At 41.9% G+C, this 24,259-nt stretch overlaps 1 long non-coding RNA gene across 3 annotated transcripts in view; it reads left to right on the forward strand.

The window, feature by feature from the left end:
* Positions 1 to 798: 798 nt before the first annotated feature.
* LOC143158474 (uncharacterized) overlaps positions 799 to 24,259 on the forward strand; it is a 60,353-nt gene continuing 36,892 nt past the window's right edge. For 2 of the 3 annotated variants that reach the window (XR_012995004.1, XR_012995002.1), the window contains exon 1: positions 799 to 854. This is a non-coding gene — a long non-coding RNA (uncharacterized LOC143158474). Of the gene's footprint in view, positions 855 to 11,502; positions 11,631 to 24,259 lie in introns of those variants that run through there. The other variant, XR_012995003.1, reaches the window with a different exon arrangement.

Genomic DNA, 24,259 nt, shown 5'->3' on the forward strand with positions numbered 1-24,259 from the left:
GCCACACACTGAATTGCTTGCAAGAGCGGGATGATTCTCTCTGCCAGTCATCTGGTTAAAGCTCAGCCTAAATACGCTTAGATATTTGCAGGTGGCTCAGGAGAACATCTGGAGGTGTCCACTTTTCCTGAAATGTCTGTTTTGATTGATTAGGGAAGGGGAGAGGTCTTTTGTATTCAGCTGGTAGACATCTCCTGGCCCCAAAATTCAGGAATAATCTCCATTTTCAGCTGTAAGTTTTCTACCTTCTTCCTCCTCCAATACAAATGCAAACTTAAATTCTTTTAAGTGTGGAAAGGGCATGTCAGTGACCCCTGCCTAACGTCACTGACACAGTTTGGCATCCTCACGTGAAGCCTGGATTTATTTTCTTAAAGATTCCCACTAGGTAGACCCCATGGAAAAACTAACCCTTGACAGGTCTTGCTGTTTTGAGCATCACCTTTTACAGCCAAGTGTGATGATGTAGAGACTAGGAGGGGCAGTCCTCTTGTTTGTGCTAGAGCCAGCCTTGCTGTTTGTTTTTTATTCTGTTCTGAAGCATTTTCAGAAGCTGTATCACACAACTAGGAAGAAGAAGTGACTTCATGGTTATTCAGACAGACTTAGGGATGCACTTTACGCAGCAAGGTAAGTGGTGTAGGCCGATTATTGCAGTAAGTTTTGCTAGAGGCAGCGTTGGCAAGAGTGACAAATAATGAACCCTTTTCTGTGCTTGCTCGGAGTAATTGCGTCACAAGGGGACACAAGTATATCTCAGTCAACAGTAACAGCCCCATAGTTTCCTGTGGTGGCAGTCCCGGTGGAACTACGTGCTGTGCTCTGCTGTTGGAAGTTTGCAGACTGCTTCATAGGTACGTTGCCTGGGATTTAATCAAAATAGATCTTATTGAACCAAAATGGTCCTATGTAACTGAAATACATTCCTAAAGAGGGATGGGGTTTTAATTGTGTCCCAGTACCGATTTAGGGGCCTATTGTTTGCCCTTATGTTTGAAAATGCTGCCCTTGACTTTATTTTTTATCTTATCCAAGTCAAGAAACCATACTTCCATTTGGCTGTGTGTTTTTTGACTTTGTTCTAATAATGCTTGACCTACTTACGTAGATTTAACTGACTGGGAATAAGGGTTGTGCCTAGTTATCGCAATAGCTCGTATACATTGTCAGAGGTGACGGAAACCAGTTTTTATGACAATGTAAAGGGTAGAAATCCTACTTAAGAGGAAATACAGTCCCATACTTCAAATACCAAACAATTTAGTGGAGGAAGCATTTATACCTCGCTGTGCTGCTGGAGTCCGGTGAGCACTTCTCTGTTTTGTGGGTACCCACATGTCGAAGTTTGCCAGCATATGAGCTCAGCGCATTGATTGCTGCTGCTTGAACTCTGGACTTGCTTTGCTGATGGGTTGTTTGCTTTAACCACAGGGCTGGATGGAGCCTTTGGAGACTATCACAATGTAAATAAATACATGTGTGTTTGTTTCTAGCCTGTTAAAAAAAAAAAAAGAAAAAAAAGTGTATGTGTCAAAGAAGGGGGAAAAGCTGTTAAGAATTCATTTGCATGCCTTTGAGATGCAGGAGGTACAGGAAGCAATGGGTTTAGGGGAGGGCTAGCAAAATCATTCCATAGGGGTATAACAATAGGGAAACACAGAGAGCGGTTAGATGCTGTTAGATTAGATTAGTGCAGATTGATTTGGCAAGTGGTGTTTATTTTGCTATTAATCATACAGAGGTACTTAAAGCTTGCAGAAAAAGTCTTATTCCGCAAATCAGCATGAAGAATGGTTAGTTTGGTGGATTGTTTGTTTTTTGGTTTTGGTTTTTTTTTTAATTTTTTGTATCATCCACAGGAAGAGATTACAATTTTTTAAATACTTTTTTTGAGGGTAAAAAGGCTAGACTAGAACTAGGAAATGAAAGGTAAAGTAGTTCAGGCATACTAAATTGCTCTGCTGCCATGATTGTCCCTAGGCTGGATTTTTGTTCATCTTTTGCATTAGTGATATTTTCTTTGTGCTTTTGCTCTTGTTGTTATAATTTTAAATGTGGCAAAATATGCTGACTCGTACCAAGTTTTATGTTTCAGCAAAGGAGAGACTGCAAATAGAAAGAACAAATGAATTCACAGTTGGCTAGAGCTAATTTTGTGTAGTTACTAGCTTACATCATGAATTTCCCTGCCAGTTAGCTGTTTGAAAGTAAAATAGGAAGCATGGCATGGCCTGGAACTGAGGGAAGGGTTGGAGTTTCAGAGGGACAGTCTCTTCGCACCATTGCCAAATCACTTCTCATTTACTCTGCATTTGTAGACATAAAATAGGGCACAAGTCTGATGGCTGCAAACAATCCTCCTCAATACTTGTGGTTTCCCTTCAAAGGTTTTACTTGCTGTAAACTTCTTCTCAGTTTTTGTGAGGGAGAAACCTGGTGTAAGACATGGCCGTGGAGCGTCACAGAGTTCGACGAAACAGCCTGTGATGAAGCCTCCCCACCTCTCTAATGCACCTACTGCCGCTCGCAGTGCTCCCCAGAAGAGCCTGGCTCAAAACAGCCACCCTGCAAGTAGGTGGTGATGCTAATAGCCAGGGGGAACCTTTTCCAGCAGTGTGTTACTGGACTAGACAATCCCTGTTCCACACCCTCGACTTTCTTCCCCTACTTCCCTCTGGTACCGCTCGTTTATGCTTCTTTTCTCCTGGCTTAACTACTTCCTCCTCTGAAGACTACACAGATGCACAATTCCATCTTGTTTAGAATCTCTCGTAATCCCGCTGTGAGGCAGGGCTTCTTCCGTTGCTTTGCTCCCTTGTCATGCAACTGAAGCCACCATCAGCCTCATCTAAAGGAGGGAGATGGTTTGTCATCGGAGCTTCTCCTGACCTCCAGCCTCCTCCTGTCAGGTACCTCTCTTTAACCTGCACCTTTAATGGATAAACAGATAACGGGCTCCTGCATTTCTCAATGAAGGTCTTTCTTGCTGGAAAGGGACCTGTATGATCTCTGGCAAATACATGTGTTTGCCACTATATTATTTTATTAGCATAGCCTTTTCCCGAGTCCCAGATGCTAGCCTATTTATCCACATGGGGTGACTGTTCTGCTTTCTCTCTCTTGATTTCTAAACCAAATTTGAGCTCTCTGTTAAGTGCTACAAAAACTGTGTATAAGACTAGTACTTTCTGGCTTAAGTTAAACTGTAGGACGGATTTGTATTTTTCAGCATTTCCTTTGACCCACTTTGCTAAATTAGTTTCCAGTTTCCTTGAAAAAGAATGTCTTGTCTCCTTTCTGGTTTTGCTATTTCCTTTTGTTGTCTGAAATATTAAATAAAAAAGTTGCAGCAAGCAAAAGCCATGGACAAAAGTGTAAGTGGAGGAAATTTCATTGGCTGAACAATACAGAAGGTCAGATTTGGCGACCTTAATTTTTAAATGTATTTTCAGACCTTCCTCAATTCTTAACTGAATGCAATTGTCAAGACTTTGTATTCTTTGCTTGATTGAACTACTTACATTAGGCAAGCTGAAGATAAATCCTTTTCTTTTTCAGTTTTTACTTTCATGATGCTTGTGATGATGTCATCGTATTTGCTCTTTGGTCATCCACAGAGTGTTTCATAGTAGACATGTTGCCTGGTAATAAACCAGTGGACTCCCTCGCTCTGTGTTGATTTTTTGAGAGCAGAGAAAGGCAGCTTTCGCATCTTCATTGTGCACTCTAAGTTATTTTAAAGAAGGAAGAAAGGAAAATGAGATGAATACTCTCCCTGCCCCTTTGTAGTCATCTCCTAAACACGTGGTACCGCGCTTGGAAACAGTGAGTAATACTTACCTTCACAGCTCTGCCAGCCTGGGCGTTTCAGGTGAGAAATGAAGTGTTTTGCTGACACAGGGCCCTGCTTACTCCAGTGGGTTTCTTTTTGTGCCTTTTGAGATGCCAGAAAATCTAGTGCATAGGTCACACAAAGGGAAATTAATTTGGTGCCATCTCGTTTCAGTTCCCGCTTATCCTTATCATGTGCCTGTGCCCTCCTCTGCGGGCTGGCAGAGGCTCTGTGAAGCAGCCCGTGACAGGAATAGCAGGGAGAGCTGCTCTGGGCTCGAGCGGGGCTGGCTCCCCTGTCTTTAGGGAGCTGGCTGGCTCCGCACCTGCCCTCGCCACGTGTGCCTCAAGCCAGTGGTGTCACACTCCCTCTCCTCCTCTCTCATGCTCACAGTGTTTCTGGATCATTTAAATAAGATAGTCCTGAAAACGTAGCGTGGCAGTTTTAGAGGCTGACTTTGGGCAGGGTTTATGCGTTAGACACCAGATCCTGCTCGTCTCTGTACAGATATACCTGCTCTGAATTTACCTTAGCTGCAGGGAAGCGCTCAGAGTTACAAACGTGACTGAGAGGAAAAGGGCTTGCCTGTGTTGTTTGGAGGGGCGGCATGAGAGGGGCGCACGAGGTGGTTGTGTCAGGGTTTGATGTCTTGGGGCTAGCTGGAGCCGTATCAGTGCAAACGGTATGTAGGAAGCTAGGACAAGTGTGGTGAAAGCCACAACAGAAGATCCTCTCATCTCAGCGCAATGCACCTATACCAGGACTTTGTGGTATTGCAGCTACGTCAGTGTGGTTCAAGCGTTGTAAAACAAAACCCTTCCAGATATCATAAATCATTCTCCTTTTGAAAGTTCTTAATTGTTTCAGTCTTCCCTCACTTCCCAGCCTCAAACTCCCTAGCATCACACTCTAGACTAAGCATAATAAATCTTGCCCTCGTTTTTTAATCTTCTCTTGTTGCACACACTCCCCATGCTATGGAGACTGTGGCACTCCTTTTGTACGATTTTTCTGCTTTCAAGGTATACCTACTGTTTAGCACTCTCCTCATTCATACTATTACTCAAAACCCGACATCTTTCTCTGTTTCGTGTGAATTTGACAGTGTGAAATGTGTGCACCAGAAACTTAACTGTAACCACCTGCCGTTTTCTCTATAGTTACCAGTAAGCAAATCCAATGTAAGTATTTGTATCTCCGCTTTGGATGCCAAAGAGACATTGATAGCCTTTGAGCCAATCATCTGTTGGTCTGACATGAAAAATAACCTCACTGGAGTAGAAACCTTGTCCTTCTCTCGTCTTTCTACTGTTTGAGAATTCATATTGTAGCTATGATAGTTTGGCTATTGTGACATTGTTGGAGCCATATGGATACCCAAATTTGTCCTAGTCCTAGGTTTGGAAATAGCTTCATTTCATAGAGTTAGCAGCTATAGCTATTTTTGAAAATGTTTAAAGTCTGCACATACCTGGATAAACTTTAAAGGACCTTTCTTAGCTCTTATTTTAGTAGTGTGTTTCAATGGTTATGCTAGTGACCTTTTTCGTTACAAGAATTCATGTTAATTCATGGCAAGCCAGAACATTATTCTAAACCTCTTGACTGTTCCGTTTTTTAGGGCTTTGAAATGTAATCAAAGGTGGATTTATCTGATACTAAGAGATGAAACAGTTACCAGCCTTAGGTTTCCTCCCTTTTATTTTTCTAGGAGGTTACTGCCAGAGTAAACTGAAATTGGAGGTGGTTTATGTTAATGCTGCAGCCTGTAGACTGCACTTGCTCAGGAGTTTATCCAGGAGGATCAGCTGATCCTGCTGCAGGATGGTGACCTCTGGCAGAGACACAGGACAGAGACAGCTGCTTCAACTCTCCCAGCTAAACCTGCTTAAGGTGGTGAGTGGGAGTTGTTAATACCATTATTTGTTTAATTGTAGGGCTAATAGATTTTTTGTGTGCTTTATTACAATAGAATACATGAAATAGAAGGAGAGGAAAAACTGAGTGTGCTACTTGGGAGCTGGTTCCCGATTATTATTCCTTTTTATTAACGAGAGCCTAAAATGAAAAGTAACCAGAAGCATACTTGGATTTAAACTTTCCAGTTGTATAAAAAGGCAGCCCACCCTGACATGTCCAGTGCCATGGGGGTGTACAGTGCTTTTAGGAATATAGGGCAAGGGTGAATTTTTAATTAGCTTAGTCGTCTTATTTTCCTCCAAATACAGACAGGCACTTCTTAGCTTTCTCAACTTTAGTACTTGAGAATAGGCAGCCAAGTGTGCTCTGGGAACTATTTGCTAGGGAAGTCTGTTAGAAAAATGGGAATCCAGAAGTTATTTCTATTTTAATAAAGAGAGGATAAAGTTTTTAATGATGATAGCTTTATGGAAGTGCAACCCTTTCCCTTCCTTCCCCTCCTCCATAATTCCCTTTACAAACAAAACAGAGATAAACCAAATACTTGCTTCACAAGCTACCGCAGGGATCACATTGACATTGTGTGCTGGATTGTGAAGTGCTGCGTCCTTGCTTCAATATGCCCAAGCCCTGAAACTCCTAGGGAAAGACACGTGTGCTGTGGGAGCCTACCTCCTATGCTCAGGCCCACTGCGAATCTGCAAGTAACGGTCCTCTCAGGAAAGAAGCTGAGGGCACTTGGCAGTGAAAGTATCTTGCCCATACTGGAGATGGTGACAGAATTGGCAATGAGGAGGTGACTAGTCATTCTGCAAGGCCTGGTCTGGGGCCAGTTTTCATTTTCGTCTTGTTCTCTTTCTGTTTTTCTTTCTCTCTCGCTTTTGTTATTTATACCAATGAGCAAATGTTGCTTATTTTTAGCAGCCTTTCCATTTTGCTCAGGCGCTGATCCTAAGTAATGGAATGCCTGTGGCCCTCCCTAGGGCACCATCCCACCTCTAATAAGAGAAGACAAATGCAAGCTTTGGTGTAGAGAGTTATTGATTTGCTTCCAGGCAAGTAGGTGTGTGCGATACATGTAAAAGGTGCCCATGCCTACCATATACTAGCACGCCAACATCTTAGCAAATGACCTTGCATGATCTGCCTTGGGCTGTTGATGAGAAATTATTTCTTTATGTTGTGTAGCTCCATAAAGCAAGCAGCCTTGCAACTTGCTTATTTTAGAGCATATAAAATCAACACTAAAAAACCAAACACACCCAAATGCACATACCCATTTCCACAAACAGAGCAAAAGCAAAGTCCTCCCTCAGGTGCATTCAGTTTGAGTTCTGGGAGAGCAAAGTAGATGGATCAATTCATGGAAGCAGATGTAAGAGTTACATAGATAGGAGTACGTGATGCAAGTGCCATTTTTTTTCCTTTTCTCTTCTAGGTCTTGTGTCACTGGATTATTGCAGAGATGCTAAAACAAGGGACGACAGAGTCCTGAGGGAAGCAGTTATGAGAGGACTTCCACTGAGGTGTGGATGTCCAGGGAGCCCCTACCTCACAGACTAGCAGCTGACCAGCAGCATCTTCCATTGAGTGTCCTAGCGGCTTTATGTCTACTTTCCTACTTTAGGAAACAAATGTATGACCTTAGACACTGTCCCTCTTCTAAACCCCTTTAGGCTGGAAATAAAATGTAAGGGAGGGTGTATCCAACCTGAGACAACAAAGTTTATCCTTTCCTATCCTTACCCAAATTTTATCCAAAAGAACTTCAGAACCAAGCAGGAGTAGCTACATACTTAAAACTGCAAGGTAGGAGATGCAGACTTTTATGTCTTGCCCATCCACGCCAGTCCTGCATCTGCCTGAGGTACGAGGGATTTGCTGGGATAACAAGTGCCCTTGGTCGTTGCTGCCTACTTTCCATCAACAGAGCTTTGCTCCTAGACACTAACATTTGTATTGCTGTTGGTGAGGTGTTTTCTGGCTTATGCCTATTGCAGTTTCGGCTGGAAGGAAAGCAGGTGAGGAGGTTGTCCCATACCCTCAGTGTCGCTGGGATCCCACCCAGCCTGCAGGCATAGCTGCACGAATGCTTGGTTCTCTCAGTAGGGTCTGGCTTAGTTTAAACACTTTCTATAGGTTTTTGTCTTCCCCATTTTCAGGCCTGACTCATTTTGATAGGGTTAGGGTTACATGCATGCTTATGCTGGCAGAAGAAACCAATTTGCTGCTGATGGAGGAAGACAGGAGGCTAGGGGGACGTTACTCAGGTGCAGCAAGAACAGCTGATGGCCCAGTGCTTGATTTGCTAATGCCATGCCTACCCAAGTGTTCTTACTTTTGCCACTGCTAGGGAATTACCATTGATTGCAATTGAAACATACGGAGACAAGAGGAGGAGAAGAAATCTTGTTTAGGAAACAAAGTTATGCTGCCTTTGAGAGGGACCCAAATACCTTTTCTATCATAGATTTTTGTAATCCTTCCACCTTTTCCCCTGCTCCAGTTGCTGCCGGTTTTATCCTTACTCTGGTGGATCTCTGTGATGAAGCAAGTCTTCTCTGTGCCAAGTCCCTGTCTTGTTACTGTCATTCAAGACCCAGCTTTTATTAACTATCCCAAACCCGGTGGAAGGGGTGAAGGTATCTATTCTGAAGCTGCTCTTTTAAATTCAGCCTTATTTGTATACTATGATCTGCATGCCTCTCTGCCCCCAAATTACTAAAATTGCAGCACAGTTGTCCAAGGCTTATTTTTTAGTAAATGACTCTTATAACTGGCATTCAGATTAACTACCCTCTTAGTCTGAAATGCAGCAAGACATTTAACATGTGTGGGATATGATAGCTATCTCAAATAAATACAACACTGCATCAGTAGATGTTTTCATATTTTCAGGTAAGCAGGCTGGTGTTGGGGAAAAAGGTTAGTCTATTAACACTTCTGCTCAAAGCAAGCCAACTTCCTTTCTACATGGAATAATTATTTTTTCACATAAGCCCTGTAGAGTGCCCCTGCTATGTTTGCACTTGTAAGTCTCAAACATTGCTGTACAGATCACCCTTTATGAGTGGAATCTGAGGTCATGTGTCGGCATTTAAAATTCACTGTGCGTGAGCTATCATGCACTGGCTTGTCAATTCTGTAGGTGTAGAGGCTATGGGCCCATATTTCAGGTGTGAAGAGAGCAGGGCCATTTTTAGTGGTTAAAACACCCATGTGTGCAACTCACAGCTATGAGTACCCTTGCAGAGCTTTATAAATCATGTTGATTCATAGCTGGCATCTCACCATCTGTATGGGCAGGATTACATATAAATATATATGTCCTGTACATAACAGGACCATTTAGAGCATACCTACGGCATAAAAGTAAAGTGAACTTGGGCACAAAAGTAATTTATACCTCTGTGGAAGACTTGTTGGAGAGAATATTGAAAGGCCTTTTGTCTGCCGTAGCCCAGGGCTCACATTTTAGGTGGCTGGCGATCCATGCTTCTGTTTATACAGTTCCAGCAAGGGTTAAGGATTTTTAACCAAAGACAGTTCAGAAATAGGTGATGGCGGGAGAAGTGATTGTAACCAGCATGCCAAGGAAATGTCAGAGATAGGAAGGCTTCTATCCTGGATCATGAATCCTGGGGCTTTCATGGATAAAAAAGTTGCAGCTGGAGTTGGAGAGGGTGTAATGACACACAAATCTTCGGTTTAATCATCTTCTAAAGTCATGCCCAGGGTTGGCTGAGAGAAGATGAAAAAAGCTAATGAACCCTGAGGAGGACTGATCTGCAGCTGTCCTCAATAGCTTTCTTGAAGGAGGTCTTTTTTCATTGCATATATAACTGCTGTATGTTGCTGTTTTGAGCAGCTGTGTCTTGGCTGCTCCAATATGCTCATTGCTGGAACTATCTCTTAAAACTCTGGCCAGCACCTGAAAAAATATTATTATTTAAGATGGCATTAATATCTAGGTTCCAGTCACAATTTTGTGCTGGGCACAAAATAGTTGAAATACGAGAGGCTGTCTGTGCCCTAGAAAGATTATTTTCTATCTGCAGACACTTAACTTTGAAAGAGGAAATGGGTAAAGCTGATCTAGTTTTTTTCATCCAATATGAGCTGCCTAGACCAGTTAGTGAGATTCTTAAGAGGTATGAGACTGCAGTAAGATTGGAGCAATCTGGCAGAACTGCAGAAAATTTGATTAAAAAAAAAAAAAGTGTCAATCCACACTCAGTAGCGGGGTTAGGAGAAGGACCTCAGCAATGAAGGTCTGAATTTCAGCTTCTCTCACTATCTTTGCCACTGAGTTCTTGTGTACCTATATACAAAACCTTTCACTGCTGTGCTAGATCCAGAATTTATACGTTGCGCTGCTGTATGCCAGAATCTGTTAATCTTGCACCAATAGCACAATTCATAAGGGGCATGCCCAAGTGAACTGGAGTGGCTGTGTAACTATGCTGGTGCAAGAAGCCCCCATATAAAGTGAATCCTTAGTCATGCAGAGTATGAATTTGTAGAAGCAGGTTGGCATGACAACCTGAAGGGGAAAAAAGAACAAAGGAGAATATATTGATGCAATATGTCCAGTGGTACAGCACTGCAAAAAGCAAATGGCTGTGCTGGAAAGAGGAAGGCAATCCCCTAACTTCTGAAATGTAAAAAACAATGTCTGAAAGGTGTCTGTCTTTGCTCAGCAGATTTTTTTTTTATTTTGGCTCCCCCCTCTCCCCCCCCAGCATATTTCCAGCTTTTTAAAATCAGAAATGTTCACTGTGGGGAAACAATTAATGAAGCCCAGTGGAATGGTGGCAGGAGGGGTAAGTGCATATAAATTCAGGAATTGAAGGGGTACTTTCACAAGGAAAAAAGGTGCATTACCAACAGCTGTTAACTAAAATACAATTACCTAGCTGGAGGTAAGAGTTAAAGGCTGTCCTCTGTGCCAACAAGCCCATGTAGGGAAAGTGGGAAAGCCCTGGGGTGAAAATTGCAAGCTGTCTGAACGCAACGTTCAAAACGATGGCTATGTTTTTAAATTACTGCAAGTAAGGTGCCTTTTTGTCCTAGCAAGGATGAAGCATTAAATTAGATGTTTTGCAAATGTTTAAATATATGCTTTTGTTAATATGTTATTGGCTAGTTAATATTCTGAATAAAATTAATCATTGTGAAAGCTTTAAAAATTAACTCTTTGCAACTGATCATTTAATCGTAATTAAAGGCAGTGAAGGAAACCTGAAACATTTGGTAGTTTCAGCAGTGAAACTGAGGAGGATATCTTCTGAAATTCTCTGATATTTCTGATGCAAGAACAGAGGCAGGGAATTTATTTTAAGGAATTGCTTTTGGAAGAATATCCCTGCTAGTAATTTCTTTTTTATTCATGGAATATGCAAAAGAGGGGAAAACTTTGGGAAGAAAAAAAAACAGAATTGCAACTCCCTGCTAAAGGTGATAATACGACGCTAACGAACTGTAGCCTTTTCACTGCGTAGCTGGCAACATTACCACCCATCTGTGCCGAGTGGGATGTGCAAGCAGAAGTCAGGGCTGAAAACCCTCCACCTGTTTTTGGGAAGTAAGTGCGCACACACTGAAGTTACTCAGCGTATTCGTTCTGTCTTTGGCGGTCCGGGTGATGTTGTTACTACTACTTTTCTGCTGTCTCATATCTCCCACTGCCATGTGCCAGCTGATAGGGGAGCTGTGACATACCACACCCCTGCGGCCGGGAAGGGGGTCACATGGACTGGTCTCATCCAGAGCACTTTAAAGAAACCGATAAGCTCTATCTCATTTAACTTGGCCTTTGGAAGACGCTTGTGGAAATTTCTGCAAAGGAGGTGACATCAGTTGTTGTCACAGCTGCTGTGTAAGTCTGCAAGACTGTGTCTGTTCAGTATCTGGCCGGGGTGTATATGTGTGTGCAAGTAGATATTGTTAATAGATTGCATTTAAATAAAAAAAACAGTTCACATGAAGTAGATGAAGAGGTTCGATTGCTCAGAATATGTGCATTATCGTCGAGACTTGAGGCAATGATGGAGTATGTAAACTTAATAAAGCAGAAGGACGACCAGCTTTGGAGGGCCGATGTTACATTTGAAACAAACCTTCTCCTGGGGGAATTCCAAGTGTTAGCATGTGGGACATACTCCAGCTGCTAGCTGCTCAGACTTAAAATAAACCAGGCAAAATCCCATATTCAGGCTCTACCAACCGAGGCAAGCTGCTATTGTAAACCTTTCATCTCTGTTTTTCTTCCAGTTGGGTCAGAACGACAACAAATATTTTTGAAAGAGCATTTAAACCTTAGTATTTTGCGCAGCTTTCCTTGTGTTTCTCTGAAGTGACGTGTTTCTCAACGTAGTTATAAATTTAGCAAAGGATCTGGTTTGTACAGGTTGAAACACTGTCCCAGGAAGGCTGGAATTAAAAAAGGGTTGGAAGGAATATTTCTACCTTGTGTGACAATGACATTGCTACCAATGTTACTGCTTTCTAATCTAGGTATTTTTGAAATTGCAGCATGACTTTATTAACAGAGGACTGTTCTCCTTATTAAGTTGAATCGGGGAGACCCTTTTTCTTAAAGAGAAACCCATGTGACTTTAGGGTGGTTTGCTTTTTGGGTTTTTTTCTTAACATATTAAAGAGGAAATAATTTAATTTGTCTGTGGAAGATAACATAGCAGGATTTCAGGAAAAAAAATGGCTGGGAGATGCGTGGTTGTTTGATGACTAGAATGTGAATAACTTTGAGGAGGTCTGAAAATAGACTACAGTACTGTTTGCTTTGTCTTGTGGTTTGAGATTGACTTCATGTTTTTTTTTTAAATTTTATTTTAATAATCCTCTGACTATAATTTATTTCTAAGGTACTGAGATGCTTGGGAGGGGTGGGAAACAAGTAACTTAATGCAATCTATGCAAATAATGTCTAATTTTTTTTTTTTTAAACATTATCCTATATGAAACTTCATTCATCAAGACTACTAGTTTTTTCTGTGATAAAACCTGTTGAGCAACGTAGTACACAACGTTTAGGAATTTAATGCTCTTATTACTGTCAAAGCACAGATATCAAGCTATACCAGTCAGCTTGAAAAGTGTACAAGTGACTGACACAACTTACCTTCCTGCTTCTTCTCTTCTTCCTTTAGACACAGACACACAAATTCTTGTTCAAACCAACAAGCTTATCCAGAATATATTTATAAGGGTGAACTCTGCCAGGCGATGGTTAATCACATACAGTGCTAGGGATATCTTTTGAAGGTATCCCAAACACTGTGACAGAAGTATTTGCCACTCAAACTATTTATAATTCTAGGAGTTTGGAGGGCAGACAGATGTTCATTTTTTATACGAAATGGCAGCTCTTCCGTTGTACAAAAGAAATGGGCTATGTCTGTATGGACACATCAGGCAGATCTGGACCGTGCTGTTTTCGGGAAATGCCATCTTTGCACCCTGGACGCACTGCCGCTCACCTGATTAGCCTTTCTGTCTCACAGATGACTTGAGACAGCTCCGTGGCAGTCAGCCCATTGTCTGCTGGACCTCTCGTTTCTGTGGACTGTTGGAAGAGGTCAGTGCAGGGTAACTCAAGAAATGTGAAACTGTTGTCCACGTAGGACCTCCAGTAGAAAATTTTTAAGGGCTTCCAATTTGAATAAAACTATGAGCCTCAGCTTTAGTGTTAACCACAATTTTATCTTTTTTTTGTTGTTGTTTTTTCCCCCGGATGGCATGCAAAACTATACTAAGGCCAGTCAGCCTTTGAGAAATAAGACTGATAACCATCACAGTTTTTTTCTTATTTTCCTAGCCACCTCAAGCAATTAGTTTTGAGGACTTTTTGACAAAGTTTACCTGCAGGTCATCCTTCCCTCCTATTCCTTGTTACGTATCTTGAATTATTCTTAACTCTGTGTTTCTGGGAATTGCGGGCAATGTATAGACACAATGTCTTCAGCAGGCACGCGAGGAATGTTATGAGGGTAGCAAGCTTCCTGTTTCCCTGGTCACTCAAAAGATTTATGTGCCAGTATAATGAGAATGAATGATGAGCTGTTGTTCATTGACAGAGACCTTATGGGTCTGTCTATGCACAAGAGGTTTTGAAAGTTGATAACCTTTGTGCTTCAGGTTTTGTTTTGAATGGATAGAAGCGGGGAAAATAGTTATTGGTAGATGTAAAGCTGGATGGACAAACTGAAGGGTATTAGCCAAGCTCTGGCAGTAAAGCTGAAAATCTGAGATATTTATACAGTTGGAAACAGAGTTGGGGTATTTTCATTATTTTGGCACACGTTATCGGATTTTATAGAGTCAGGAGATGCTCCTGCCTAGATTTTCAGTCTCTTCTATTTTTTAGGTCTCTGTAAGATGATGTGATGTATCGCAGCTTTGGTCTGAGCAGTGGCCAAGTATAAATGGAGGGGCAGATTTCAAACTCTGAAACTAAGAAGTCTCTAGGTCACTCTAAACTTGCCTGGAGACAAGGCATGTTAAAGTATTTTTTTGCTGTTCAAGAGCAAGATAAAACGTCCATAGACAGAACCACTATTACTACTATATAAGTTATTCACTTCAACACCTTTCTCATATCATATCAGGTTAATAACTATTTTGTGCATCTGGTATACATCCAGAACCCCTGTTGTAAAGTCAAGGTTGCGTGAGATATCCTAGTTTGCATTAGTAAATGCTATAGCACACTATATTATTTTGACAAGTATCATAAAGCTACGTAAACAGAAACCGTACTTTTAAGATTTTTTTTTTCTAAAGGATACAAAGTAAAGATTAAATACTGAACTTTGATTTTTCAGATATATTACACCCCTCCAACCCCCCCATATCCTAAATAGTAAATTCTTGGGAACCTAAAAGATAAAGGCCCGAAATTTTTTGGTTTTATACACCTAAAATGTAGCCACCTTTAACAGAAGCCTAAGTATTATGTCTACTGGAACCACATTCATTCCAGAAGAAACCTCTGTCTTCTCTGGTATTTATAATTTCATAATATCCACTTTTTAAAAAATTTTGGTTGTCTCAAATGTTCCAGCAGCTCCACATTATAAGCTCTTGAGGCTGATTTAAAATTTCACTGTGCATTTTTGCAGTGTGATAGAGAACTCAAGCCAGGACTTAAGGGCTTAGGTCCTATTCAGAAGTTACCCATGTGCAAAAACATTTTTCTGAAACATATGGGAAAGAACTGGGTTCTCTTATGCACGCGCCTGGAAGATAATTGGAAATCACTGTGATCTGTTTTTCAAAAACAAGAACCATTAAAAAACCCCTCCTGGAATGAGAGTAAGCATGCACGTTTTCTTTTTGAAAGGCATTAACTTAGTGTTTTTATGCGTACCTACGATACGGTGGTTGGAATGGCATTTGGAAGCGCTCCTTAACAATAGTCTCACCACCGTCCTCGTATCTGTGCTGGCTGTAGTGGAGACACACTGTTATTTACCCCAGCGTCGTCATATAGCAACCCATGGAAGCTAGAGGCATAACTGTGTACGTTGCTTAGCATTGGCAGCCAGGCCAGCTAGCGGCAGCAGTGGGGAGAGTCTTACGTATGCTGTGCAAAGCCACGGACAGTGACGCTTGTTGAGCTGGGGGTCTGATGGAGAGAGGAGGCAGAAGGACTGGCCAGAACAGCCCCGTTCTCCCGCATGGTGCAACCACGGGGGAAGGAAGGGGACAAAACTGCTCTCTCGGGAGCTCCATCTTTCCTAGGTGTGGGCCTGTACCTAAATGATTTCATTCAGCCCTGAACTTGTAATGGAAAATCTTGCACGATTACAACTTAATATACCATAGTCTGTATTTATGGCTGAGTTGGCTTGAGTTAACAGTGCCTTTGGAGATACACTGCTTGCAAAACATGCACCACTAGCCAAAGCATGCCTTTTATCAAGATGGATTAGGAATATCCAGTGCTTCCCTACAGGCATGTCGCTACCTGTAGCTGAATTTAATAACACGTGTATTATTAGATTATTGTAGTGCGGTTTATACTGGCTTTTTTCTTCATTCTTTTGAATCTATTTATTTACTTAATTTTCCTACCATCAAGAAAAAGACCCCTATGAATACTTGCAAAAGTAGGGTCAGATGGTGAGACTGGATTGAAGGAAGATACTTAGGTTCTTAGGATGATGCTCAAAAGAGCCTGTGGGCTCAGCTATGCTACACAGCCAAGTACACTGTAGAGATCCCTGAGCTAACGCCACGATCGGAAGCTCTGTTAGTGGTAGTGTGTTCTCCCTGGGCTAATTAACAGGGGTGCCTCTCAGCATACCTAATTAGCTCCATTTCTGCAGCATCCTCAGGGGCAGGGCTAATTAGCGTGGGTGCTTCGCTACACAGACACAGCTATATTGCCTCTGGGATCTAAGCTAGCATCCGTGCATGGCATTGCAATGCACCATGTAGACAAGCCAGTTTCCTCAAAGCTACCTCAGGATCCCTAACAGCCTTTTGCTGTGTAGACTTGCCCGGTGCGTTAATGAGACCCCAAAAGCTTATGCAGGGAGAAGGATAGCAACTCGGGATGTGGGCCAGAGGGTAACATTTTGGGAGACAGATGTTTTAGGGTGAGTCCCAGATTCATTTGCATTTACTTTACCCCTGCATCTACTTGTTACCTTCGGATTAAAGGCAGTATTAAAAGTAAGCACCAGCTACGGCAAGGCAAAAAAATAGGCCTATGTTGAGCCATATGAAGTCTGAACCTGCTACCTCGCAGCTTCCTGGTTTTTGCTTTTGGGTTCTCAGCTAAACTTATAGCTACTAAAAGATAGTCATGAACTAATGAACTGAAGCATTTTTAAAGCATGTTTTCCCATTGCTGTGGTCAAATAATAATGGTAACGAAGTATCCTTTATGGTTTTACAGACCCTGTTCTCTCTGATCTTAAAGTGCTTTGCAAGCATGAGTAAGCACAGCTTCACATGAGCCCTGTGATGAGGCAATACGATTCCCATAGTACGAGTAGTAAATCTGAGATGCAAAGACCAGCCAAAAGTAACTTGCATTTATTAGAAAGAACACGTCCTCTCTGGTTTAACTTATTCTTGCACTGTGCTCCTCAGCATTTTCTTGTACCGACATTTTTCTTATCAGCACTACTTTAACTCACTGATATCAGGTGATTGCAGATTCAGTTTGGCTGAGCTGACCTGAAAATGTGTGGCATTGTACTATACAAGAGCTGCAGAAAGGTGGCTTATTATTCACAAAGGGGCTGTACACTGCAGAGAGCTGATAAACAAAAGATCCACTGTTTTTGTCTTCTGCTTACAGTATCAGTAGCAACAGGCTGCACTGATACCTTCCCTGATAGCTCAGCCTTGAACAGAAAAACAGTGCCATTTGTGGTTGCAAATTCCAGCCTCTGCATGGAGTCCTCAGGGACTCAGCAGCTCAGTGGGAAACTCTTCCTCACAAGTCGAAAAGATCTGTCAGAGATGGCCTAATACATCTCTTAATCTTGCTTCACTTTATTCTCATCATTCTAACACCCCCAAAGATACATAACATACAGCTATCTAATTTTCTCCCCTTCCCACAAGGAAAGCCTGTGGCTACACCTGCATCATATCTGAACTAATCTTGGGAGTGGTCTGAAGCCTGCAGTGCTCATCACGTCTTTGCTGCACGGAGTTGAGGTTGCCTATGAGTTCTACCTCCTCCAGCAAATGGTGGTGATGCCCATTTATGGAAGACCCTTTCTTTACTGGGAGGACAGACTGGATACGTGGAAGTGACCTGGTCAGGCAAGGGGAGGTGGCTGGTGGAGTCCCTCTGCAGCCATGTATGCCCTTCAGTGCCTCGACATGCACAGATCAGCCCAGAATGCATACCAGCAGGTAAAAAATCTAGACAGTCCCTAACTATATCCTTAAGTTCAGCCTCAAGGATGAACATTACCTAAAATAGAGAGCAGAGGTAGCCTCTGCTTCTCTCACTTCCAAGAGGGAGAAGTACTGTGAGCGATGCTGAGTCTTTGCAGCATTTCTCTAGTGATGCAGGCAGGAGAGGTGTCTCTTGCAGCCAAATCACCCTGTGGCTGGTTCCACATCCACCTGCCAAAAGCAGCAACCTACCAAATCCTGCTATGGTGTGAAAGGGGCCCATCTTCCCCACCTTACTGCTTTGATCAGCTGTAGTTAGGCACAGCAGGTGAGCTTTCAAACAAGAGGTGAGCAAGACCTTCTAGTTAGAGCTCTTTACGATACCCTCTTCGTAGAAATGGCTTCTGGTTTTAACAGATGACCATGTGCAGTTAGAAAACAGCATTGTCTACATGCATGGATTTCCCTTCATTGAAATCCCAAAAACGTTCTTGCTTGAACTATGTGCAAAAGAAATCTGGGTTTAAAAAAAGGCCTCATGAGCAAAGAGGAACAAGAGACAATAAGAGATGTGTGTCTCAGCAAGACTTCCACAGAGAAGCCTCAACATGTGTGCAAGGTGAAAAAGAATAACAGGATGACTTCAGCATTGGCTTGCGATGGGCAAGGGAGGGCCCTTTTCATCACAGTCTGGCAGAGAAATGTATAGCTTCAGAAGAGGGAGGAAGTACAGATCCTTACTTCAGAAATATAAATCCTTTTTTTAATAAGTGTCTGAAACTGTAGGAGTTCCTAAAGAAAGTCAGCTTTCCTGATCCTCATACCTTTAACTCTTTCCCTGCCTGATGGTATGCTGCTATTGCTTTCACTTTCCTGCTTTGCTCAATCTCCTGTGCGTTTTGGGGAGAGAGTGAGCAAGCAGTGTTACCTTACACAAAGAGGTCTCCAAAAGGTCAAAAATCAACACCAAGACCTGCACCAGAAATAGCTGGCAGCCAGGGCAGTTGCAGAGTTCCCAGTGGCTGCATGATCCCAGCCTGAGACATCAGCAGGGTAGGGCTACTGCTTTTAAAGGAAAAGGCACCCACATTCTTACTTGAACATGATTTTTTTTTTTTTCCTGAGGCTTAGGTTCCAGTAACAGATTCATCTTGCCTATCTTGAGCAATGCATCTAGTCACCTAAGCCCTGTTTATAGTCAGTGAGGCTAACTAAGCATGTCCAGAGGGCAATTCATCCCATCTGTGTTAATTTGGGGAGGTGGGGGTGGTGAGGGTGGAAATAAGTGCCCGTGGGAAGGGCCTGCTTACTCCAGTTGACCACACAGGGAGGCCAGGCAACTTTCTGGGGCTGTTTTTTGTCCATGGCAAAAGTCTGAATAATGCAGCGCTGCCTATGTTTTTGATTTGGCTGAAGCAAGGAAGTACTGGAAAATACATGAAAGAAGCTGTTACCTTGCTGTTCTCAGGCTGAAGCCCTGAACGTTAACCAGGCATCACAAAAGTGTAAGTAAGGGTCCACACCTTTGAATGAAGGATGCAGATAAGAAAAGCACTCGTAACTTAAATATGCTTGTGCTTGAACAATTGCTAGCAGGATCTGAACACAAAACATGAAGTCGGTATTTGCATGCTGGTTTGGGTCTGTTACTGTTGAAGATGTGATCAGGTTTAGAAGCTATAATAATTTACAGAGAATATGATATCCTTGTAAATTATTTTGCAGCACAGATAAAACATACTGAATCACCTAATGCCATAATGCAAAATTTTCCACTCTCCTCCTTATGTTCTATTCCGATACCTGCAATCCACCAGTTTAAACAAAACAAATGGGTTTTGATTTACTTTGTGCAACAAAAGTCAAGGCTAATTTTCATAGAAATATTTAATTTTAGTATTGAGATAAGAGTGACCAACCCAGATTCTGACAGACAATTTTATCAGTGCAGTCTAACGTATAACTCTTGTTGCAACAACACTTGCCCTGAATAAAAAGCAGGTATGCTAGCAGAGATGAGAGATTTCCCAGCCTAATGCATCCCAGATGATTCCAGTCTGGGCATATTGCATATCTGTGCGATCTGAGTGAGGCTGGCAACTGTGTCTTGCTCTCTTCTGCTAGGTCTCTGCTTCTTTTGTTGGAGCCAGCGGCCAGCTGAGGTGCACAGCACCCGGCAAGGCTGAGTCTGCTGGGCTCCAGGACGGTGCAGAATTCTGCTGAGAACTTAAAGACTCATGAGAACAACTCAATTCAGTGCTTTTCCATCAATGGATTGCTCTGCTGATTTTAGCAAAACTGTCCTCAGCACATGTGTGTGGGAGGGTGGACAGTTCCTCTTTACATGACCTTCCTTTGTGTAAAGCCAAATCCAGAGCAGTGATTTCTCTCTCCCTTCCCTCTTTTCAAATTTCTGGAGCCTCACTGAGGAAAAAAGAAATACTTAAAGAAATCTGGAGTTTATGTGAAGGGGCAAATTTAAATAGGAAGCAAGTTAGCAGAAAGTTTCTTGCTGAAACTTGAAACTATACTGAAACATTAGGTCTAATGTCCCAGAGCTGTTTTCCTGCCATTTTCTTCATGACCTGATTTATGAATTTACATGTGCCTAACAGGTATAACCCTGGCCTGGGACGTATATTTTGGTTCAGGCTGCAAATCCTTCCCGTGCTCTCTCCCCACTTTTCCCACTCCCCATGGCAGCAGAAAAATTAGGACATGTTTGTAAAGGTTCTGTTTTCTTCCTTAGCCCATCGTGCTGGCTGGATGACTCACAAGCCAAACATTGATAATATCAGCTGGCAGTTATTTAAACCTGAGGTTTCAAGTTAGGGAGCAACAATGAATGCAAATCTAGCTGGTGGGAGACTGCTTGTAACGCATGCACGTGTGTTAGAGCTTGAAAATTTTTAAGGATTGTTACCACAAAGCCCTATAACACAAAACTGTAAGACGCTATATAGGGAGTCCATTCTAGGGTGTCTGTGTCCATTTTGATGATGTGGAGGTGTACCTGCTTCTCAGGTACCCCCCAAAAAACTGCAACTTGTCCCTGGGGTCAACAGAGAGGACACCTATCGTTTTCCTTGCAAACACCACTTGTTAATAACAGAGGATTGTTGGTCACTTGTGACTGCCTCGTGAAAGAGGAAGGTATTGTATGGTAGTTTAAAAAGACATTAGTGTTGCCTAAGTACCAGTATTAGTTAAGCTGTGCCTGGGAATGTTCCTATGTGCTGGGACATGGTCGTTTCTGCCTGTGACCCATCAGAGCATTCCCTGGAGATAGGGCACCCCAGAGACCATCCCAATAGGCAGGTTGCACACAGCCACCCACTTCCACAGGCTAAGAGAGGTTGCTAACGTAGGCGTGGGCCATCGGCAGGACAGTTGACCGCAGTTCTCACAAATGTCCACAGACAGATTTCATGGTGTCATTCTTTCGACACAACAGTGTCAACTATGATGCTGTCAGAAATGTTTCAATTTAGAAAATGTCTTGCTTATTCTGTTAGGGGAAAAAATGGCCACTTACACCCCCCCCACCCCTGACTTTTTTGCTGTGGATGGGCATGTGGCTTGAGATTTTCCAGCACCTCACTCTTTTCCATAGCTTCCCTTCTGTACTGCTGAAAGAACTGCATTGCTGCTGCTGACTTATCTCTTTGTGGTATTGCTGGTAATAAGTGATACAGACTCCTGGGTGAGAAAGCTCTCACTGAGCCCTAGGCTGAAGCAGTGAAACACCAGTGAATATACAAAGTAAGCCAGCAGCAGACAGGAACTGTCTTAATTCTTGTCCCTTCCTATAGTGGCGACAGGAGGTGGAAGAGCCTCTGGGATACATCTTCACTCTTCCTCTCCTTACCTTTAGAGCAAAGTCTGTGTTTCTGTTTCCAACAGATGTCCACCCCCCACCCCTTCCTTGCCCCCAGGAGTTTAAATATGCATTTTTTTTTTTCCTAGGGAAACCTGAGAGATTATAGCCTAGATTTTATTAATATAAGTAGTAAGACTGCTTAGTTTAAATATTGAAATACTTTTCTTGGCATTTACTTTCTAGTGTGTGTTTTTTTCCCCTAGAAAATCAATCCATAATACTTACGTTAATAATGCTACTGTGCACAAGAAAAAAGGAGAGACTTCATATGAAGTGAGATTCTGCTTAGACAGTCTGGTAGGTGTGTTAATGATAGATGGATGACTGCATTCATGTCATCCTCTTATGATTTTTGTCTAATTTTTGTTTTGTTTCGGGCAAAAGGGGGATTGGGGATTTTTTTTTTTTTTTTTTTCAGTTTTGGAAATTCTAGTCAGAAGTGTGGGATGACATTGAGAGGAATGGCTCAGTCTTCTACCTGTAGACCTTCTCCTGGGTTTGTGATTTGTTGGCCTATATCACTTTACAAAGCTTATTTCATTGTGTTAGTTACATTGCACTGAGTTGTATATTCATTCAGGAAGAGAGAGACTTTGATCACATCAACATTACCTTTAGGCTTAGTCTTTACTGGGGATATTAAATTAAACTACTTAAAATCCTGGAAACATTTGTGAACAAGGCATATAAACACATTAAAACATCCTAGAACAATTTACAAATAGTTTAATTAGCGCTTAGAGTAGCTTACCTTTAGCACATTTAATAGCCAATTAAATGTTTGAAACCAAGGTAGTTAAGTGCCAAACTGGACATAGGAATTAATTTCAATCACCTAATCTCCCATTATGTCCTCACAGTTCATCAGAGGCCTCATGGAAGATTCATAATTGCCAGGAATAGGAAACTCTTAGAAAATCCTGCAGATGGATATTGGAAATTGTAGGACGAAACTTAAACTTCAGCATGTCTTGTTTATACAAGTCCAGTTCAGCTGATTCAATTACAAACCGTCCGTTCCTGTTGTGTAAGCATGACCTAACTGAGATATGAAAGTGGAGTTATTTTTCTGAAACCCCATCCCACTGTACCTCACAGCTGTGTCTTTTTATCTTCCAGTGTGGTTTTGGACAACCATAAATAGAAACCATGCAGACCTCCATCTCTAGTTGCTAGTTGTAACCTAGCAAAATCTGTAAAGTGGTGCAGAATCCTGTGTGCAGCTGAATCTCCTGACTTCCTCCGTGTTACCTACCTTATATTATGTATTCACAGCATTTTTCAGGTGTTCTTCCAGAAACTGATCCTACTAGTGTCACCTTGCAGAAAAAAAAGCCACAACACTTGAAAGCAGTCAAAATCTCTCATGAAAGTTCATTGCACCTTCTTTGAAAATGAAATACTCTGGCTGTTTTTAAAACCTGTGAGGAAAACCCCTTTCCAAGAACTTCATAAGACTTTGCAGTCCTCAGTCTGCGTAATGGTAGATAGAAGGGAGAAATGCTTTAATGACCCGGAGGTCATCAAAGTTACTTATCCAAATAAAGATCAGTTGGCTGAGTTCTGTTACATAGAATAAGTGGTAAGAATAAGGTGTTCCAGCCAGGTGCTGTGAACAAGTTAAATTATGCCTTCTCCCCCTGCAGCATCAAATAGTTATGCTGTAACCGTCGCTTCCTCTTCCAAAGTACTTTGTTCTGGTTTTATGCGCTGTGCAATTGGTAGGGCATTCTGTCTCAGTGGTGGGAAGGGAATTTTTTTTATAACTCATGTGTACTTCATAGGAGTTAAGATTGTGTACAAGGTTAGTTTCAGACTGTTCTGTGAGACAGTGGCAGCAGCATAAAGTATCAGTAGTGTAGTCATACTGGATTTTAATGATGCTGTGTAAATGTGTCCAGATAAGAAAAGGAGTTCCCCAAACTGGGAGACATTTTTCCTGAGATTTGTAAAAATGTAGTAATGGTTTTCTATGCAGGTACAGCCTAGCATTCAAATATAGGAAAAGAGGAGGAGAAGTCGAGATCCAGTGAGATAGTTCGGTGGTATGTCTGGCTTGACAGATACTACGTGTTCTTGTAAGCCTAATTTCTAAACTGAAGGAAACTGCAGACGTTCGGATGAACAACTGATGATATCTAAAGTTTCATTAATCTTGTTCATTAATCTCTGTTTCTGTGCCTCTGTTGCAACTACCTTTGTATGCTTTTGTAAAACATGTCTACTGTCGTCTTTTCAAGAGCTCCTTCTAACAGAAATGCCCTTAAGAAGTGATTCTGTAAAATATTTACCAAAACACCTCTAAATACCCACTATTTCATGGTGTGCAAATACTATTGCTCAATGTCCATGCAATGTTACTGATGATAACGTGCTTTATTTCATTATTTCAAACCTTTTTCTTGGCCTTTTATTGCAATTCCTTGGGAATCGGATTATAAAATCCTCCTAGCAAGCTCCTCATGTGAGTTCCCTGGGCAATCAGTAATGAATGGTGATGATATCACCATCAAATTCTTTAGTGTTTTCTAATCATATTTAGTACTAAATTTTTCAGTTGTTTTCTCCTGCAAGTAAGACACTGTCATTTCTTGCATTTACTACTACATCAGGAATCACATAGAGCTTGGATCTGTTCACTAGCAAGTAATACTGCCGCAAGGACTGTTCTTTTTCATTATTCCAGTTCTTGGGTGGGAAGAGTCTTTCTGTGTGGTTTTGAGCCTCTTAAGTCACTTTTGCTT

This window comes from Aptenodytes patagonicus, chromosome 3 (genome assembly GCF_965638725.1).
Source record: "Aptenodytes patagonicus chromosome 3, bAptPat1.pri.cur, whole genome shotgun sequence".
Lineage (NCBI taxonomy): Eukaryota > Metazoa > Chordata > Aves > Sphenisciformes > Spheniscidae > Aptenodytes > Aptenodytes patagonicus.